This window comes from Nerophis lumbriciformis, linkage group LG08 (assembly GCF_033978685.3).
Source record: "Nerophis lumbriciformis linkage group LG08, RoL_Nlum_v2.1, whole genome shotgun sequence".
Classification (NCBI taxonomy): domain Eukaryota; kingdom Metazoa; phylum Chordata; class Actinopteri; order Syngnathiformes; family Syngnathidae; genus Nerophis; species Nerophis lumbriciformis.
Genome location: NC_084555.2, coordinates 31062102 through 31083067, shown reverse-complemented (window position 1 = coordinate 31083067; position 20966 = coordinate 31062102). Strand labels below are relative to the sequence as shown.

At 40.6% G+C, this 20966-nt stretch overlaps 1 protein-coding gene and 1 long non-coding RNA gene across 7 annotated transcripts in view; one reads left to right on the top strand and one right to left on the bottom strand.

Annotated features, from left to right (window-relative positions):
* zdhhc14 (zDHHC palmitoyltransferase 14) overlaps positions 1–20966 on the top strand; it is a 113613-nt gene that overhangs the window by 68187 nt on the left and 24460 nt on the right. The window lies entirely within an intron of this gene.
* LOC133611663 (uncharacterized) lies at positions 350–7746 on the bottom strand. Its single transcript, XR_009816015.2, has 2 exons — positions 7533–7746; positions 350–436 (listed from the first exon to the last, which is right to left on the bottom strand). It is a non-coding gene; the product is annotated as an uncharacterized lncRNA (long non-coding RNA).

The window sequence follows — 20966 nt, the reverse complement described above, 5'->3', positions numbered from 1 at the left end:
AAAGTTCAAATAAAACTATATTCTTAGTATCAAAAATAAAACAAGAACAGTTTTCATTATCCATCCATCCATTTTCTACCGCTTATTCCCTTCGGGGTCGCGGGGGGCGCTGGAGCCTATCTCAGCTTTAATACTGCATTTGAAATGTGCAACTTCATATTCAGAACCAATATGGCTGACAGAAACTTGGCACACACGTGCTACCACTGTGAACAAGGACTTGGAACTCTTACATTTTACAGAGACTATAGTGTGTGCAAGTGCAAGCCATCCAAGTAGCATGTGGTTGTGTAGTGAGTCTTCTTCTGCGTTGTGTAATTTTTTTAAATAAAAGACACTTCACCATGCCGTCGGTTCAGTATTTATTGGGAAACCTGTGTTGGAAACACAAAACACACACACAGGTCTCAACTTTCTGGCGGAGTGATATCTGCTCCTTCTCGTTCAGAAGTCCGAAGGAAGAGGAAGTAAAGCAATCGAAAAACAGCAAAGACACTTCCCGCACCGGACATCCGGTTCTTCAAAATAAAAGCGTTACTTCAAAATAAATATAATACCCTGTCTAGTTCATAATATAGCGCAACAACATCACACTATTACATTCACCCCCACTGTTTTGCGCTATAAAATGAACAAGACTCACAGCTTTAATAATACGACACAGCAAAAAAAATTGTACATATAGTATCTTCAGGTACCACTATGTAATTCCCTCATTACAAACTCATAAACCAGCCTATCCAGTTAATAAAACTATCCAACTCAGGATTAGGATGAGCACTAGGTGATCAGTCTCTTACTCAACCATAGGAAAAAGTGCCATATACACATTTTAAGGCTTTTAGAAATACATAGTGCCAGCAATATGTACCCAATACTATAAACACTGGAATTTGTTTTCATGTTTTTATGAAAAATGAAAATTCTGTCAGCATTACAATAACTCCTCTCATTATAAAAACAAAAGAAGCGAAGAAGACAGAAGGGGGGGAAAAAAAACCTCATCCTTAAAGATGGAAGTCTCTAACCCCTAACCTCAACTTTCTGTGTGGACATAACTTGGATAAGCCTATTTACCGGCCTAACTAATCTACCTAATCTTGTGCGGAGTCCACTTCTCAGAGAACTCACAGAACCCCCCTCCTGCACAGTAACTACTGCCTGAGACTCGCTCGCAGCAACAGAATCCACACACGAAGTCGCAACTGAGTATGCAAAATCTCTTACCCCAGACACAGCACAAGTATCAAATGAATGGTCAAGCGGCTGAAAATTACCTGAACTAGCCTCGATTATTTCGGGAGAACCACTGGCATCCCCACTATCGACCCGCTGTCCTTCACCGTGACCCTCAGGTAAATCTGACAAAACAGAAAGGTCAGCCTCCCCCTCTACTAGCGACTCAGAAAGACCAGATACCCAACGTGCGGTCCTGGCATCACTCTGCTCTTCCTGGCCCAATGAACCCCCAGACTGTTGACTCTGACTATCACTGAGGACAGGAAACTCAACTTCCTCATCAGATTCCTCCCACGAAGGAAGCGGCAAGAACTTAACCGGCATGATCAAATTTCTGTGAACTGTCTTGATCCGGCCAGTGACCGGATGTCGAATGCTGTATGTGTGAAGTTCGTCGTTCTTGCTTACAACCACATATACTGCACTCTCCCAACGATCTGATAATTTCGTTTTCCCTCTCTCGCCTTTGTTCGCTAGCAAAACTCTGTCACCTTCTTCTACGGAGAATCCTTTTGTCTTTCGGTTATACACTTCAGCTTGCTTGGCCTGTCGTTTGCTGATATGTTTCTGAGCTAGTGTCATTGCTTCCCTCAGATCTTTTCCCAGAGACTGAACATACTTGTCCACGTCCACGGTCTCTCCATCTAAGAGAACGCTCTCAAACATCACATCGACAGGCAATCGAGGAGTGCGACCAAACATCAAGAAAAATGGCGGAAACCCCGTGGTTTCATGAACTGTGCAATTATATGCAAAAGTCAGTGAAGTCAGCATCTGAGGCCATTTTGCTTTTAAGCGTGGCGGTAGAGCTCGAATCATCGAACCCAGGGTGCGGTTAAATCGCTCAGCCTGGCCGTTCCCCATAGGGTGGTACGGCGTGGTATGCGACTTTTCAACCCCGGCCAACAATAAAAGCTCAGCTATTAGCGAACTTTCGAAATTAGCCCCTTGGTCCGAATGAAGGCGTGCTGGAAATCCATACACAGAAAAAAAATTATTCCACAGCACCCGAGCAACAGTTTTAGCAGTCTGGTTAGAGCAGGGATAGGCACAAGCTACCCTAGTGAAATGATCGGTGACTACCAGCACATCAACAGACCTGTTATTAACATCCTCTGCTGACCAAAAATCAACACATACCAACTCCATCGGGGCAGTAGTCACAATAGACAATAGTGGAGCTCTGGCTTCCGGTTCTGGAGCTTTGCTCAACACACATCTCTTACACTGAGTGACATACAACTTGACATCAGCAGCCATTGTGTCCCAATAGAAGCGTTGTCTAGCGAGCCACAAAGTGCGCTGCTGACCCTGATGACCAGCATCATCATGCAAGCCCTTCAACACTCGACTCCTCAGAGCAACTGGAACGACATACTGGAAAATTTTCTTTTTGCTCACCAGATGCTTGGACACACGATAAATCACACCCAGCCAGGTTGTGAATTTTCCCCACTGCCTCAATGTCCTGTTAGTCTCCTCAGACTCCTGAACTCTCTCTCTGCGAGAGGGACGGTGACCTCGGTCCACAAAGAACCGTACTCTACTCAACACAGGGTCCTGAAACTGCAATTTGTGCAGTTCTTCATGAGTGAAAACGGGCAATGGGGTCTGACCCATCGCTGCCACTTGTTCTAATTGCTGCACCTGAGAGATGGCCCTCACCGAAACACCATCCTCCCAGTGACAATGCGCATCTAATACTGCGGACACTTCCTGTCTTGTAATCTTACCTGCAACACAAGCCTCGCCCCCACAGACTATAGAGGAACTGGAGTTAGCTTGAGGCTGCTCACTCCTTCCTGGGCGCTCACAGGACAGATGAAACATATCCTGCACTTGGGGCCCTAAAACACCACTCGCCTCTCTTAACAAAACATCATAAGGAGTTCTCGTCAACCTATGCATTACCTTACACCTCACAAAAGGCTCTCTGCTCAGAGCATCGGCCACGGTATTCTTGGGTCCAGGAAGATACTGGATGTCGAAATCAAATGGAGCCAGTTTAGACACCCACCTGTGCTCGCATGCATCCAGTTTTGGTTTCGACAGTATGTATTTGAGCGGATTGTTATCCGTCCACACAGTAAATTTCTGTCCTTGCAGCCAATGACTGAACTTATCATGAATGGCCCACTTCATTGCAAGGAACTCAAGTCTATGAGCTCGGTACTTAGACTGAGCATGATTCAATGACTTGCTAGCAAAGGCAACAGGCCTAGCTATGTCATAGCCATCCTGAACTTGTGAAAGTACAGCCCCTAATCCGCTGGTGGATGCATCGACAGACAGAATAAAAGGCTTAGAAAAATCCGGATGGGCTAGCAAAACCTGGTCAACAAGAGCCTGCTTCAGAGCTTCGAAAGCCTGCTTACACTCCTCATTCCAATCGGCAGGAGTAAGCCTGCGTACAGCTTTTCGACGCAGTTTACCACGAGCCCCACGCGGCTTAGCTATCATAGAGCAGTTCTCAATGAAATGTTGATAATATATTACCATGCCAAGGAACGAGCGCAACTTATCAACTGACGGTGTGGCACCATCACTGTCCATCATGTCGGACTCACTCACGCTCACAATGGCCTGCACTTTGTCTGAATCAGTGGATATCCCCTCCTGAGAAACCACATGCCCCAAAAACTTTACAGATCTCCGCAATAATTTACATTTAGCCGGAGAGAGCTTCAGGTTGTGCTGCTGCAAACGCTTGAAAACTACCTCCAGCCTTTCCAGACTCTGCTGCTCCGTCCTGCCAAAGACCAACACATCGTCAAGGTAGCAAAGCAAAGACATGAAGTTCTGATCACCAAAGATGGTGAGCATCATCCTCATAAAAGTGGCTGGACTATTACAGAGGCCCTGAGGCATGCGATTGTACTCATGCAACCCCAGAGGTGACGAAAAGGCAGTATATTTCTTATCATCCTCGTGGAGTGGCACATTGTAATAGCCTGATGTCAGATCAAGCGTGCTGAAAAAGGCATTACCCCCCAGCGCCGCCAGCACATCCGCCTGATGAGGCAGAGGATGAGCGTCTTTGACTGTGCGGGCGTTTAACCAGCAAAAATCTGTGCACACTCTGAGGTTACCATCTTTCTTCCAACACAACACCAAAGGTGAAGCGTACTCGCTACTTGACTTTCTGATTATATCCCGTTCTTCCATCTCATCCAGAGTCTCTCTCAACTTCTGGTAGTGTGCCGGAGAGAGCCTCCGATAAGGCAACCTAAAGGGGCGGTCATCAGTCAGTCGAATACGGTGACAAAAGCCAATAACCTCCCCACAATCCAAAGTGTGTCTGGAGAACACACTTTCATACTTCACAATCAAATCAGTCAATTTCTCTTTCCAAACTGGAGATATGTCACATTCATTCACTGACAAACTCCGAAGACCCAGACCCTCGAGCCTAGAATCCCCTCTTTTCACACTGCCGCTCACCGAACTCTGTGCTGTCAAACTGCCTTGACAGTCGTCACTGTTAACTCTCACCACATTTTGGTGAACAGTATGTTCGATACCATCATCAAAATCCTCCAATGCGATGCACGGGGAAACATCTGCCACTTTTGCATTTCTTCGCAAAGTCAATGTGGATGTAGTTGGGTTGATTATTTTCACGGGGACCCAACCATCTCCCCACAACGGAGTCACTACTCTACCGACTAGTATGTTACGGGGCACACAACGTGATGAACTTGGCTCCACGATAACAGTACTGCCAACTGAGAGTTTAGTCTCTTTGGGAAGGCGGCCCCACACAACATGTTCACTCATAGGCTCCAATGTTACTGCCTGTTTAAGTTTGACTGTCCCCACTCTGTCTGGAATCTTGTCCCCCCTCCACCTTTCCAGATTAGCCAGAAACCGAATAAACTCACTGGCCTCTCGCTGCTGCGGCGAATCAGATTTGCCCACTATACGCCAATAAGCCTCATCAGACTTAAATCTTTTGATGATCGGTTTCAGAAGATTAGTGCCCACAATCATTTCGTCTACCTGTCCGTCAATAATCAGCACTGGAACAAGATAATGAGTTTCATCTCACAAATCCCCACTGGCTCTGTCTGCTTCCCACCACCACCCAACGAGAACAATGTCTGTAGAGGATATTAAATCGCCACCCACTACTCCCGCCTCCCTCAACTGAGGTACAAGATCTGCGCGCAGAGAAGGGGCCATGGACCCACTATCTAACATCCCCTGAACCTTGACTTTGTCCCCTGCTACCACAGTGGTGAAAAACAAACTGTCGCTTTCGCCTGTCCTCATTGTGTTCTGAAAAATCACTGTTTTGTCTGATGGCGCTAGTTCACAGGCAGCAGAAAACACTGATTGAATATCATCATCAATAGAGGGAAAACCACTTAGCCCCACGTTGCCCTCCGCCAAAGAGGAGCTGCCTAGTTTTCCGAACTCTGAGGAACCCGATTGTGTGGTGACTGAGTCGGAACTGCTTGACTACAATTAGCGCCGATATGGCCTGGTAAGTAACACCTAAAGCATAACTTGTTCATCCGGCAATGCACACTGGTGCTATGGTCAGAACTGCCACACACTCTACAGTCGCGAATGTATCTGGGTGTTCTGTTCTGCGATGAATTGTGTGCTGTATTATGAGGCGAGTTGTGTGCTAGTTGAGCATTACTGGACAATGTATGCTCCAGTAACTGCAAAACTCTGTCCATTGTGGATTTTTCCTCAGCCGAGGGTAGCTGGTGCGGCACAACTTTGGGAGAAGACGACAAAATCCCCCCAATCTGAATATCACTGACTATCCCCTCCTGAATCGCTCCCACTGTCACCTCTTTCTGTACTGACAGTTGACTCCCACAAAATGTCTGCACCTTCCTGTGGTTATCAAGGTGTTCTTGTACCTCCTGGGCAGAACATTCACGAGGTGGCTTTGTTTTAAATATCAGTGCCAGTTCTTTATCAGGGCAGTTACGGACAAACATGATCACTGCATGACGACTCAACTCCGTAATAGGCTCACCTTTACTGACTAAGCATTGCTCCGTAATTTCAGCTGATTTGTTGAGTCTAACCCAGTAGTTAAGTGGGCTTTCCCCAGCAACAGGCTGTACTGCATAGAAGTCAGCTAGGGGTAGGTCGGAGTGCACCACGTCACCAAAATGGCGCCTTAACACACTATAGACTACATTAACATCTATCGTGTCAGGATTGCTGCGCAGCCATACTTTGGTGACATCCCTGGCCTTGCCCAGGAGTCTGTTTACAACCTCCCCAATACTGTCTGTTCCACTGTACCCTTGTTTGGAAGTGTAGCTCCTCATTAACTCCTCCCACTCCAATATGGAGTATTTATCTGTACTATCCCCTCTAAAGTACGGTGGAATATTGACTTCAGAACGTAGTACCAAATTCAGCTTTGAAGCATCAATGACAGTGGTGCCACACTGGTCAGGGTGGTAGACATGCTGAGGTTGGTCAGGGCTTACAGTGGTTGTATGATCAGGGATGACATTTTGGCACAAACTGGCTTTGATAGATTCTCCAATCTCTGCCCCTATTGACCTAGCTAATTCAACTAGCTGACTGGAAGATAACTCCAAACCAGTACTGGGTAAGTTTCGAGGTGCGGGACCTACTGGTGATACCCCTGTAGTGAAAGGCAGGGTACGGGGCCTGACCACCTCATCTCTCCGCCTCTCATGTCTGCCCCCCTCCACAGTAGAATGGCCTGGTTGTAATACAGGTCGACCTGGCGTGGACATTGACAGGGGAGTGTACATCAAAACACCCCGGCCCTTCCCCACACTCTTAATTTCCGACCCATGTACGTTAAATACTTCCATACTGGCAACCCACCCTAATTCACAGCTAAATATGCTAGCTCAGCAACACGGAAAACACCACAATGAACCAGCATAACACCCCAACACTGATAACACAATTTGAGCAAAATAGTCTTTTTTTTTTTTTTTTTTTTTTTTTTCTTGAAAGAAAAAAAATTAAGTCTCTTGAATGAGCCAACCCACAGATGAGGATACCGTATTTCAGCAACAGCTCCGGATGGTTCAGCACACGGCGATATTCTGCTCCTCACAGCCGATCTGTAGCGCCCGCGTGTCGTCCTCAAAAGCAGGAACTGCAGCAATTAGCCCCCATCTGCTCCGTCTCAGGTACTGCAGCAACGGCGGTGGTCAGCTCCAGCTGAACAGTCGACGAGTCACGGCACCAATTTTGTAGTGAGTCTTCTTCTGCGTTGTGTAATTTTTAAAAATAAAAGACACTTCACCATGCCGTCGGTTCAGTATTTATTGGGAAACCTGTGTTGGAAACACAAAACACACACACAGGTCTCAACTTTCTGGCGGAGTGATATCTGCTCCTTCTCGTTCAGAAGTCCGAAGGAAGAGGAAGTAAAGCAATCGAAAAACAGCAAAGACACTTCCCGCACCGGACATCCGGTTCTTCAAAATAAAAGCGTTACTTCAAAATAAATATAATACCCTGTCTAGTTCATAATATAGCGCAACAACATCACACTATTACAGTTGCATGACTTGAATAACCCGAATAACTTTGCTCGACTACTTTTGAGTGGTTACTAATGAAAGGCTAATTGAAGACGAGAGCTCGGATAGCGTTGTTAGTTTTCAACACCTTTTGGCGGCATTTGATGAATTTGCGGGAGTGAGAGAACACATCCTGGTTATCATAATGAATAACATTTATTTTACTAATACAACTTTTGCGTTTACATTTGATAATAGATGACTTACCTCGCCTACGGACGTCCCTTAATCGGATGCTTTCTCGACAGGTGCTACAGCATCGAACTTGTGCTATTGTGGTATGCGAGCTCCACTTTGCAATGTTTATATACTAATGCGTTTTCCTCCGATTTTAGTGTGAAGTGTTCCCACACCTTAGACAACTTTGGTCGCTTCTTAATTCCCTCGTTTTGCAATGGCTCTTGTCCACTGTTTACTGTGGCGTCTGCCATTGTGAGTTATGTTGGCGAAATGTTTTTCTAAACTCAGGTGTATTTAGAAGAGCGGTGTTGTGCAGTACAGTGGGCGTATGATCTTTGACGTAAACACGCTGTGCAACACCTAAACAGTAAGTGCGAAACGTGAGCTTTAAGCCATGTCCACATGAACACAGAGAGTTTCAAAAACACATATTTGGGGTTAAAACAATCGCCATCCACACAAGTGTAGTTTCAAAACTGTCTATGTCTACACACAAACGCATACACCTGCTGTCATGCACATTTTGTCCAATCAGAAGCCTGAAAAAGCAGCAATATCTGACTTGATGGCATTACACCTCCTATTATGTTTATTTTTGATCGACTTCAGATGTACAATGACATGTACATTGTCTTTAAAACCTGCCTGCACATACACACAGAATCCTGGTAACATTATTAAAGAGCGAATTCACGCCTGTGCTGCTGAAACCCAACACTCATAGAATTATAACGTGTTCAGCAACATGGTGATGTATTACATGTGCAGTGAAGTGTACATTATTTATAAAATCAGCGCGCACTAACGAAACCCTTTTGCATGTTTAAGTGCCTATATAAAGTGCAAGGACGTGCGTGTACCTCTGCAAAACTCTCGTGGAATTGTAAAGCATTTAATCATCCATATAGTGATATGGTACGTGTGTAATGAAGTGTATATTGTCTTTAACATCAGTACACACTACAAGGAGGATGCTATTTGTTTAGTTGCTCTCTCGCTTTTTACGCGCGAGCACGGTCGGGCCCGGCTACATATACAAAAATGGACGCAAGACACGTAAGTTAACTTCATGATTTGTCGTTAAATAAGGACTAAAAACGATAATGGCTTTTTGCCGATATCCGATATTCCGATATTGTCCAACTCTTTAATTACCGATACCGATATCAACCGATACCGATATCAACCGATATATGCAGTCGTGGAATTAACACATTATTATGCCTAATTTGGACAACCAGGTATGGTGAAGATAAGGTACTTTAAAAAAATAAATAATAAAATAAGATAAATAAATTAAACATTTTCTTGAATAAAAAAGAAAGTAAAACAATATAAAAACAGTTACATAGAAACTAGTAATTAATGAAAATTTGTAAAATTAACTGTTAAAGGTTAGTACTATTAGTGGACCAGCAGCACACACAATCATGTCTGCTTACGGACTGTATCCCTTGCAGACTGTATTGATATATATTGATATATAATGTAGGAACCAGAATATTAATAACAGAAAGAAACAACCCTTTTGTGTGAATGAGTGTGAATGAGTGTAAATGGGGGAGGAAGGTTTTTTGGGTTGGTGCACTAATTGTAAGTGTATCTTGTGTTTTTTATGTTGATTTAATAAAAAATAAAAATAAAAAAAATAAAAAACGATACCGATAATAAAAAAAACGATACCGATAATTTCCGATATTACATTTTAACGTATTTATCGGCCAATAATATCGGCAGGCCGATATTATCGGACATCTCTACTAAAAACATAAAATAATGTTGCACCTTTCTTACGACACACAGCAAAAAGTCTTGCTTGTCAAATTTGTACCATCAGGTGGAGGTTCGACAACGATCATATCCAAAACAGCTGACGGTTTGCGACGGTGGGAGTGTCGCAAAACCCATTTTGATATGTCTTTTTATTAATATTGAGTGAAAATAGCTGCAATGTTGTTGAGCTTGGAAATGACAGCGTACAACTGTGACGTCATCACAAGTCTCCGTTTGTGCCGTGTACACGCATATGCTCAGCGGAGAGTTTTGGATCTCTACACTTTGGCTAGTGTTTGTAAAAGTCTGCGTTTTTAAAGACAAAAGTATGCGTCTGCGTGTGGACAAGAGGTCTAAATGCAGAAATAAGTATGTTTTATTAAGTATCTGTGTTCGTGTGGACATGGCCTTAACGAGGCAAAATTAAGTAAAAAAAAAACAACGCTTTGAGGCAGCGAAAATTCCTCGAATATATTTTATAATCAAATTACTCGAGTTACTCGTGTAATCGTTTCAGCTCTATACTTATGTACATGTGATGTTTTATTTTTAATAAATTTGCAAAATAGTTTTAAAATACTTTTCACATTGTCATTATGGGGTATTGTGTAGAATTTTGAGGACAAAAATTAATGTATTCCATTTTGGAATAAGGCTGTAACATAACAAAATGTGGAATAAGTGAAGCGCTGCAAATACTTTCCGGATGCACTGTATGCACCAAAATACTTGAGTTTGTAACATCCTGGGTCCTCATATTTGGGGTCATTGTGACCGTTTTAAACATACTTTTCTGTACAAGACAATGGAACAAGGAAGTTTTCAAATAACGTCTTTGGCAGCACATCTTCCATAACCATCCATTTGCAGAACCTCGGAATACAAGACATACAGTAATCAAGCCAGTAATGGTTTTCAGTTTGAGTGGGTACAAGTAATGCAACAATAGATACTTTTCAATGGAACTTAGCTTAAACACAGCTGTTCAACATCTTTTTTATAGTTGGTAGAATCATATGCTTTGTTTTCTGCATCAGCTACCTTCTTAGAAAAACGCATGTCTGAACAAGTCATGGCTTTGCTCACACCCTCAAATACATGAAGCTCTTTCAATGTTAGTTCACTTTTATATTGTGTGCTTTAAATATTTTTTTAAAAGTAACAAGGCCACACACAGTTCTCTGGTTCTAAGCTTTGCTTGCTGATATGCCACAAAAAAGATAGAAACAAAAACAGTTTCTGCCTCAGGAATTGGAATTAAAGTATTTGAAACTAGACAAAGGTTGTGACTGTTGAGCCATTTTTGACAACCACAATAGATTAGAAAGGATGAAAACAAACATACAATAAGTACAATGGCTGTACTCAGAACTATGTTCTTGCTCTTGTTCAGTCCATGAACAGTTCTCTTTCTATGTCATACATTATAAAACACATAAGCTTTACACCTAATGCAGGGCTATTCAACTAAAGTGTTCTGGGGGCCACATTTCCAGAAAGCTAAGGACCAAGGAAGTTAGACTCTTTCCTTTACTGTAATTCTTATTTTGACAGTTGTCAAACAGGTGTCCTCTGCAATGGACATAGTACATTTTTTTGTCAGATTTACACGTCGAAAAAAAAGTATCATAGGAGGTAAAATGTCAATGTAAGAATCTGCCATACTTTAAGACTTTTACTTTACCAAATGACTAGTGAAATTAAATACAAACAATATGTGTACACTGGTCCGAGATCCTTTATACAACAGGAGTGCTTTGCCGTTTTTAAATACCTATTGCAGAAAAACTGTAGTCAAAGATAATCTCAATGACAGCGCTCTGATGTTTTTGGGTTTTGAATAAAAAAGTTGTGGGCCTTTCTGGTTTCATTCCCGGGTGCTAGTTGAATAGCCCTGTCTTAAAGGGGAACTGCACTTTTTTTTAGAATTTTGCCTATCGTTCACAATCATTACGATAGACAAGAACATATGTTTTTTGTTTTTTTTAGGATTCTAAAGATGATTAAAAAAAATGTGAGTCACCGTTGTAGCCTTCAAAGCCCTCTAAAAAACTTCAAAACCCCTCCAACATTTTAAATACACACTGCAAGTTTATATACAGGTAAAAGCCAGTAAATTAGAATATTTTGAAAAACTTGATTTATTTCAGTAATTGCATTCAAAAGGTGTAACTTGTACATTATATTTATTCATTGCACACAGACTGATGCATTCAAATGTTTATTTCATTTAATTTTGATGATTTGAAGTGGCAACAAATGAAAATCCAAAATTCCGTGTGTCACAAAATTAGAATATTGTGTAAAGGTTAAATTTTGAAGACACCTGGTGCCACAAACTAATCAGCTGATTAACTCAAAACACCTGCAAAGGGCTTTAAATGGTCTCTCAGTCCAGTTCTGAAGCCTACACAAACATGGGGAAGACTTCAGATTTGACAGCTGTCCAAAAGGCAACCATCGACACATTGCACAAGGAGGGAAAGACACAAAAGGTTATTGCTGAAGAGGCTGGCTGTTCTCAGAGCTCTGTGTCCAAACACATTAATGGAGAGGCAAAGGGAAGGAAAAACTGTGGTCAGAAAAAGTGTACAAGCGATAGGGATCACCGCGCCCTGGTCAAGATTGTGAAAAAAAAAACATTCAAAAATGTGGGGGAGATTCAGAAGGAGTGGACAGCTGCTGGAGTCAGTGCTTCAAGATCCACCACCAAGAGACGCTTGAAAGACATGGGTTTCAACTGCCGCATACCTCGTGTCAAGCCACTGTTGACCAAGAAACAGCGCGCAAAGCATCTCACCTGGGCTAAGGAAAAAAAGAGCTGGACTGCTGCTGAGTGGTCCAAAGTCATGTTTTCTGACGAAAGCAAATTTTGCATTTCCTTTGGAAATCGAGGTCCCAGAGTCTGGAGGAAGACAGGAGAGGCACAGGATCCACGTTGCCTGAAGTCTAGTGTAAAGTTTCCACCATCAGTGATGGTTTGGGGTGCCATGTCATCTGCTGGTGTCGGTCCACTCTGTTTCCTGAGATCCAGGGTCAACGCAGCCGTCTACCAGCAAGTTTTAGAGCACTTCATGCTTCCTGCTGCTGACCTGCTCTATGGAGATGGAGATTTCAAGTTCCAACAGGACTTGGCGCCTGCACACAGCGCAAAATCTACCCGTGCCTGGTTTACGGACCATGGTATTTCTGTTCTAAATTGGCCCGCCAACTCCCCTGACCTTAGCCCCATAGAAAATCTGTGGGGTATTGTGAAAAGGAAGATGCAGAATGCCAGACCCAAAGACGCAGAAGAGTTGAAGGCCACTATCAGAGCAACCTGGGCTCTCATAACACCTGAGCAGTGCCAGAAACTCATCGACTCCATGCCACGCCGCATTAACGCAGTAATTGAGGCAAAAGGAGCTCCAACCAAGTATTGAGTATTGTACATGCTCATATTTTTCATTTTCATACTTTTCAGTTGGCCAACATTTCTAAAAATCCCTTTTTTGTATTAGCCTTAAGTAATATTCTAATTTTGTGACACACGGAATTTTGGATTTTCATTTGTTGCCACTTCAAATCATCAAAATTAAATGAAATAAACATTTGAATGCATCAGTCTGTGTGCAATGAATAAATATAATGTACAAGTTACACCTTTTGAATGCAATTACTGAAATAAATCAAGTTTTTCAAAATATTCTAATTTACTGGCTTTTACCTGTATACTGCAGTAACAGACATGTTTATAACAATATGTAATATATACAATATTTACCGTATTTTGGTTATTATAAGCACTGCCCGAACTGATTTCCCCAGTGCATTTATTTCAGTTTCCATAGCAGCGCACTTCCAACTTCCGGCAACAATAGTGTATTCCTACTTCCGGAAACAAACGTTTGTGTTTTCTAATCACGTCAGACTTGGCAATAGAAGACGAAGACGGCTATTTTAGACCAATGAGGATTCACAAACGTATCTTTTTTAAGCTGAGTATACAAAGGCTGAACTACTGCTTCTAGAAGAGAGCACCAAAGAAGGGTGAAACGGAGCAGATGGAAGCTGAGAGAGTGAGGTCGGTGTGACTTGATCACGGTGTAAATGTGGACCTTGGAGCCAAACTCTGATGACATAAATGTCGCGCTTACCCAAAATAAACTGGAAAAATAAGTTCCTGGCCAGCTGGCCCAAACGGACAACTGTCCGTCGAGTGAATCACTATAATATCGATCATGATACAAGCAGCATGTCATCCTTGTTATTACAAACGACAGTACATATGCTGTTGAGCTAGATGTGTTAAAACAAAACATGAAATAATACTTTACAGATACTGTAATATGATTGTTCATGTTTTTCAGTCAGTACAGATTGGTGTCCTATCGCATTGTGTTGTGCATTACAAACTAAAAAATGATTTGGGTGCTGACGTACAAGCTAGCTTACTTCTTGCCGTAATCTAGCTCACAGCTCATGCCATAGCATGTTCGATGTGTTACTACGCTGAAAAAAGAGTTAATCCATGTTCGCTCTGACAATAACAATGTTGCAACAGGTTGTTTATTATACAGGTTATGGAACGTAAATTAAGTATTGTTGACGGTTTTTGGATGCATTTTTAAAATGATTTAGAGGCAGAATGGGTTGCTCCCATTAGCTGCATTGCTGGCCACCTAAAACGAGCCGATTATTACAAACCAGCAAAAAAATAAAAAATAAAAATAAATAACTTTTGTCTTCTTGTATCTCATAAGGATTGTGTACAATTCCCAAATTCCCAAAAAGAGCAGTTCTCCTTTAATGGACTTGACCTGATCTGTTTGTTTTGGTCAAGGTCTTTGAAAAGTGGTGTTGACTTAACTGAAACCGAAATGGAAACAAGCAACAGCATGCACAAATGCTTGATTTTATTGTATTTTTTTTTTTTTTTTTTTACATATAAGGCAGTTTATTGACATCGTTTTAACCCAATAGTGCATATTTACCTGCACCAGAAGGTTATGTAATCGTTGCCGTTGATTTGTCAGTCAATTAGTTAGTTAGTTAGCAAAATAACTTAAGAAGTTATGGGATCATTTTTATTAAACTTTAAGGAAATAGGGAGCAACTGATTAGAATTTGGGCCTGATCCGGATAATTTCTACTACGTTACCTTGAGACAAGGGCCGGTTGCCTGTATTAAGGAATACCAAGGTATGAAAAAGTGGACAGTTTAAAAAAATCACAAAAATGTTCTTTCATACTAACCCTGCGGTATCATGACAGAAAGTGGAAGTTAAAAATCCTTCAGGAGAAAATATCACAACACTTACCCCAGTACACAGCTCTGCATGCTGTGTGATGGATGTAGGAAGCAAGTCCACAAAACATTTCCCTCCATCTAAAATGACAAAATCAGCTGTTTCGGAATACTTCAGTTTCCATAAAAATACAGTCAGCCACGACTTGGAGGAAAATCTCCCAACATGCAAAATGTGCTTGCGGACTGTTGCAGCAAGAGGAGGCAACACATCAAACATGGTGTTGCATCCATGGGACCACCACCCATCGCTATATGCTAGATTTAAGGTTATGTTAATTCTATGTTGACATGAGCTAACTACCCCTTTGCGTCTGGCATTAGTGACACAAATACTAACTTGTCACTGAGGAAGATGTAGCATGCTAAGATGGTTAACATCAGCTAACTTACATGACAGGAAGAAGAGAAGCACAGGGCCTGTGCATAATGTTATGTTTTACTTAAACACTAAAATTAAAGTTACAATCTTGCTTACTTTAATTTATTTTGAAAATCTTACTAAAAAGTGTATTTTTTATCAATCAGTTAAGTTGGGGTCTACCATTTAGTGATATAACTTGTTGTGTTTATGGATTCAACAAAATCATTTGACACAATCACAGTATCTTAATAAACTAATTAGAAAGGTATGGAATCAGATGGTTGGTCTTGAACTGGGTAAGAAGCTACTTAACCAACAGGAAGCAATACGTGAAGATAGGCGAACACACATCTAGAGAGCTGGAAATATCTTGTGGTGTACCTCAGGGATCAAAACTTGGACCAAAATTGTTAAATTTGTATATAAACGACACTTGTAAAGTTAGAAAGGACTTAAAGTTGGTATTATTTGCAGATGATACAACGGCGTTTTGTTGATGAGAGAACACACAGAAGCTAATACAAATAACAGAAGAAATTAACAAATTAAAAAGATGGTTTGACAAAAACAGACTATCTTTGAATCTCAGTAAAACTAAAATAATGCTATTTGGTAACAGTAGAAGGGAAGGTCAAACATAAATACAAGCAGACATTGAAAGGGTAAAAGAAAACACATTTTTGGGTGTAATGTACATGATAAAATGACCTGGAAACCTCATGTAAAAAATATCCAACATAAAGTAGCAAGAAACATGTCAATAATGAATAAAGCAAAATATGTTCTGGACCAAAAATCACTTCATATTCTCCACTGCTCACTAGTGTTACCATAACTGAGTTATTGTGCAGAAATATGGGGAAACACCTACAAATGTGAGCTTCATTCACTAACAGTGTTACAAAAAACATCAATTAGCGTAATACATAATGTTGGATATAGAGAACATACAAACCCAATTATTATTGAATCAAAAACACTGAAATTCAATGATTTGGTGCATTTGCTAACAACTAAAATTATGTACAAAGCAAACTATAACCTGCTACCCAAGAATGTACAACAATTCTTCTCAACAAGAGAGGAGAAATATAACTTTTGAGGAAAATCTAATTCAAAACAGAGATATAAATAGCTCAAAATCCTCGATTAAACTTTCAGGAACTGTTAGAAATGGGATAAGCATTTGGATAACTGTTTTGATTCAGGACTTTCTTTCACTGTTTCCCTCACTCCAATTTGTTAAAAATCTATATGTAAAAGAGTGTAGTTTGAAAATGCCTGTCCACACAAATCACATTTATAAGCAGTCATGTGCATTTTGACCAATCAGCAACCTGAAAAAGTAGCCAGAGCTGACTTTGTCGCACATTATAATAAGGCCTCTCTATGAGTCAGGCGTTAAATATACAGTGCAATGACGTGTATATTATCTTTAAAATTGGCACACACTTACATGTTTTTGAAACAGAAGTGTGTGTGCTGCTTAAAATAAAAGCAACAGCTGGGAGTCAATTTAATGATCTGTCGTTGAATAAGGTTTAAAAACGAGTTAATGTCACACATTTCTTATGACACAGGCCAAAAAGCTCAGTTTTACCCATCCACGTTTAAAAAAATCTCCACTCTCGCCAGAGATCCGTTGTTAAAGGCAAAAACCTATATCTGCGTGCGGACGAGAGGCCAAAACGCATCAACAAATATGCAATTTTAAAATATGCGTATTCGTGTGGACATAGCCTGAGGGGGTTCATCTAGTCCTGCGTCTGAAGGTTGAATGTTGTGCTATTATTGTATCATCTTTCTAATCGAGTGCATCTTTTCATCTCAGAAGGTAAACTCTAGGTTTCTCACCTTTACATGCCCAGCAGGGGAACAATCCCTTTTCCTCTGTACGCCAGCAGGCAACACCAAGTATAGTTTGGCTGACATTGAGCCCTCATTTCAGTTGTGTTTCATGTCATCACTCCCCAGTCAGTCTACTTGGCCTTCTATTTTACCGAGATGTGGGCCACTTACTGGTAATTTAGGAGTTCATTTGGGTTACAGCAGTTTAATGTTGACTGTTAATTGTACTGCATGCCTCTGTAAGCAATTGTTGTGAATGTTAAGTGCCAGGTTGAGGTGAACTGAAGCTATAACCACGGCATTCAAATACAAGTGTTTACAGTCAAGAAATTCCTGAGTCTGACTGAGAATGATTTCTTAAGTCAAACGTTTGTACGTTTGATTTTCTTTTGATAGAAAAGGTACAATTACCCATTTTAAACACTATAATGTTTTCTGTGTGTCAATGTAGTAAAACATTTATTTTTTGCTAGGATGACAAAAACATGCAACCTATTGACTGTGTAAATGTACGCGTAAATTGTGGTTGCCTCTCTTTATTTGCCCTGTGATTCACTGGCATCCAGACCAGACTGTAGTCCGTCTTTTGTGTGATGTCAGTCGGGATGAGCTACAGCTTCCTGCAACCTTGAACAGGATAAGCAATATAGAAAATGAATGGATGGGTATTTTGTTGAGATTCTTTGAAGGTTAATCTATCCACCATGCATGTAATCAATGCTCGCTCATGCGATAATTCCCCGTGTTCATATCTGTAAATAGGGAAGAAATGGAAAAGCTATCTTTCTGTGTCAGGTGACTGCGCTACTATAAATGCATACAGAAAATAATATGGTTAAGGTAATTATGTTACCCCTAGGGATGGGTACCGATTGCGGTACTTTTTTGGCACTAACCAAATTCCGCCGGCACCGATTCACGTAAATCTAACATTGCCATCGTACAGTATGAGGTCACGCCTAGTTGGCTCTTAGGCACTTGCCGGTCACTCCAGCATCACTGAGAGCGGACTCAGCCAAATTACCTCTAGGTAATGTTGCATTTTTCAATGCCAACCAAGCAATTGACACTCAAACAAATGTAAAGTAAGACTTCACTTTTACAAAAATGTGCCAGCTTGATGCTAATATACTGTAGATTGGCTTTGAGATTGAAATGCTACTAATTAACAATAGCAATTTTACATTGCGATTTAAACACCTCCAAATTTGTTAATGAAAGTTAAAACTAAGATGCACGTTACAAACAAACAGCGTGTGCGTAATAAGTACAATCCTTACAGTAATAATACTTTTGATGGCGCAACAAAAGACTACAAAGCAAAGGACTGACTCGCCAACACACTATAAACTATACACTATTGCCATCTAACAACTTGGACTTCCAATTGTAAATGAGACTCAATGATGCCATAATAAAAACACCTATAACAACTGGACAACAGTTATCATAATCAACTAATATTTAAGTGTTGCAATAAAACATTTGATTTTCTTATCCAAAACATTTAATATTCAACACACACAGAACTAACAAAAATTGGTACCATTGAGTACCGGTATCGTTGGTACAGTATCGGTTCAAGTGTGAACGGGACCCATCTCTAAGGTTACAACTTGGCACTATTTATTAAACACATTATGCTTAATAAAGCAAAGACTGAAGGGTTTCCCCTTAAATCAGTTACAATTACTTAGAGTTTTTCAAAATGTATGGTCATTTTTCTCTAAAGTTGTGCTTTAAATATACTTGTACACATTTTACTGTGAACTCGGGTCTCTTAACATAAAGTTGGGAGAATGGATGAGACAGAAGTTTGCAATGTAACCATTCGGTCAAAAAACCCTAACGCTCTTCTGTGGAAATGTTTAACACCCACTTCATGCATCCAAGACATCCCCCCAGCAACATAAAATGGTCAACCCACAGTCCTTCCTACATACAGTTTTTCCAGGTGTGTGTTTTCAAAGTAAAGCAAGCAGTAATTTCATATTGTCTTAACCTTTTTATGGCTCCAAAATAATTATCACTCTCATCCTTACCATTTAGCCTGTCATCATTGCTGTCTCACCCTACTAAAACCATTCAAAAGCTGAAGGTTACTGTGTCATTATTGTGCAATTTGACTAAAATCTGTTCGTATTGTATGGAAAGTTAAATATTCTACCTTCTACATGTTTTACTTCTATGTATCTTTATTATAATTATGACAATATTCTTCACACACCACTGTCACCAAATTGCCAGTATTCCGTCACGTGACTTCTTCCCGAAGTGAAAACCAGTGGTGTACAAAAGAGGCTAAAATATTCCTGCAAAAAGCAGATACGAGCAAAAAAAATCTAGCTATGCAATAGACTCTATCTCTATTCTTAATCAAAAAAGGTTTGTTGAGTGATATCATTGATTATTCGTCATTCGCGTTTCCAGACATATCGAACTATTGTGCTCCAGACTTCATTCTACATGACAAAACAGATGGACACTTCGAAAAGCAAGGAGGTCTACAATTTCTTTGTGTATGGTTGGGTCAAGGAAATTGGTATCAAACCTCTCCCAGATAAATATGCATAGTTTTTTCTCGGGTAAGGTTGCATTTCATGATTTAACTTCGCGTCTACTGCCATGTCTGTGAATGTTCTCATTCATCCAGATCATTGTCATCTCAGGGCACTCAATCGATCGCAACTGGACTGTTTGGTTTTGTCTTAGAAGACTTTTCGCCTCTCATCCGAGTAGGTTTCATCAGTTTTTGTTCAAAGACTTTAGTCTGGACTAGATCTGACCAATCTAGGTCCATGAGCATGAACTGATGAAGCCTACTTGGATGAGAGGCAAAACGTCTACTAAGACAAACCAAACAGTCCAGTTGCACTCGATTGAATGCCCTGAGATGTCTACTGCCACGTTTCTTGCTGTTGCATGTGCCGAAGTCTTTCTGCATTGTGACAAAGTTCTGTTGCTGATTGGTTCTCCATTGCGGCATGCTAGCTCTAAAAGAGTGTTAAAAGTAGTGTTACATGACACTGATTTACTTGAATAGCACACATGATAATAGCAGCAAGTTGTTTTTAATGATTGGTGGTATGTATGGAAGGAAAATCGAGAGCCTGTCCAAATTTGGCCTAGCGTAAAACTTATAAGCCAAGTGCTAGTATCAAAGCCAATACATGTCATCTATTTTAGTGTTTCTTAACCATAGCGCCCCCCAGAAAGCCACCAAAAATATATTATTATGTTTTGTTTCTCAGCTGGGGTTTGTATGAGCCAAAGCGGTACTCAGTTGTAATACACTTTTCATTACTTGTGGTAATATTGACAATCTCAAACAAATAGAAGAAGTCTAGAGATGAACTAATAGAGAAGTTTATTAAGTGCACAAATATGACTAAAGGGTGAAGCTATATTTTCATTTGAAATTTAATTGTATTGATAGTTTAGTTAAGAAACATATTTTTTTATTGATTTAGTCTATTTTAGTACAGCATAATTGTATGTAAAAACTAATTTTTTTTTTAAGTCAGTTATTTGAGTCCCTTCATATGCTGTATATTTGGTTAGTTAGTACTTATTTTCTTATCAGCCTGACCTAAGCCGAAGGTTTATGTGTGAAATAAATAATAATTGTGATTAACACATTGATTCATATTATTTGACAGGGTTGTAAACTGTAAGTGGGTTAGATATAATTATTGAGTACGATTAAAATCAAGAGTAAGATTACAGTTACCCG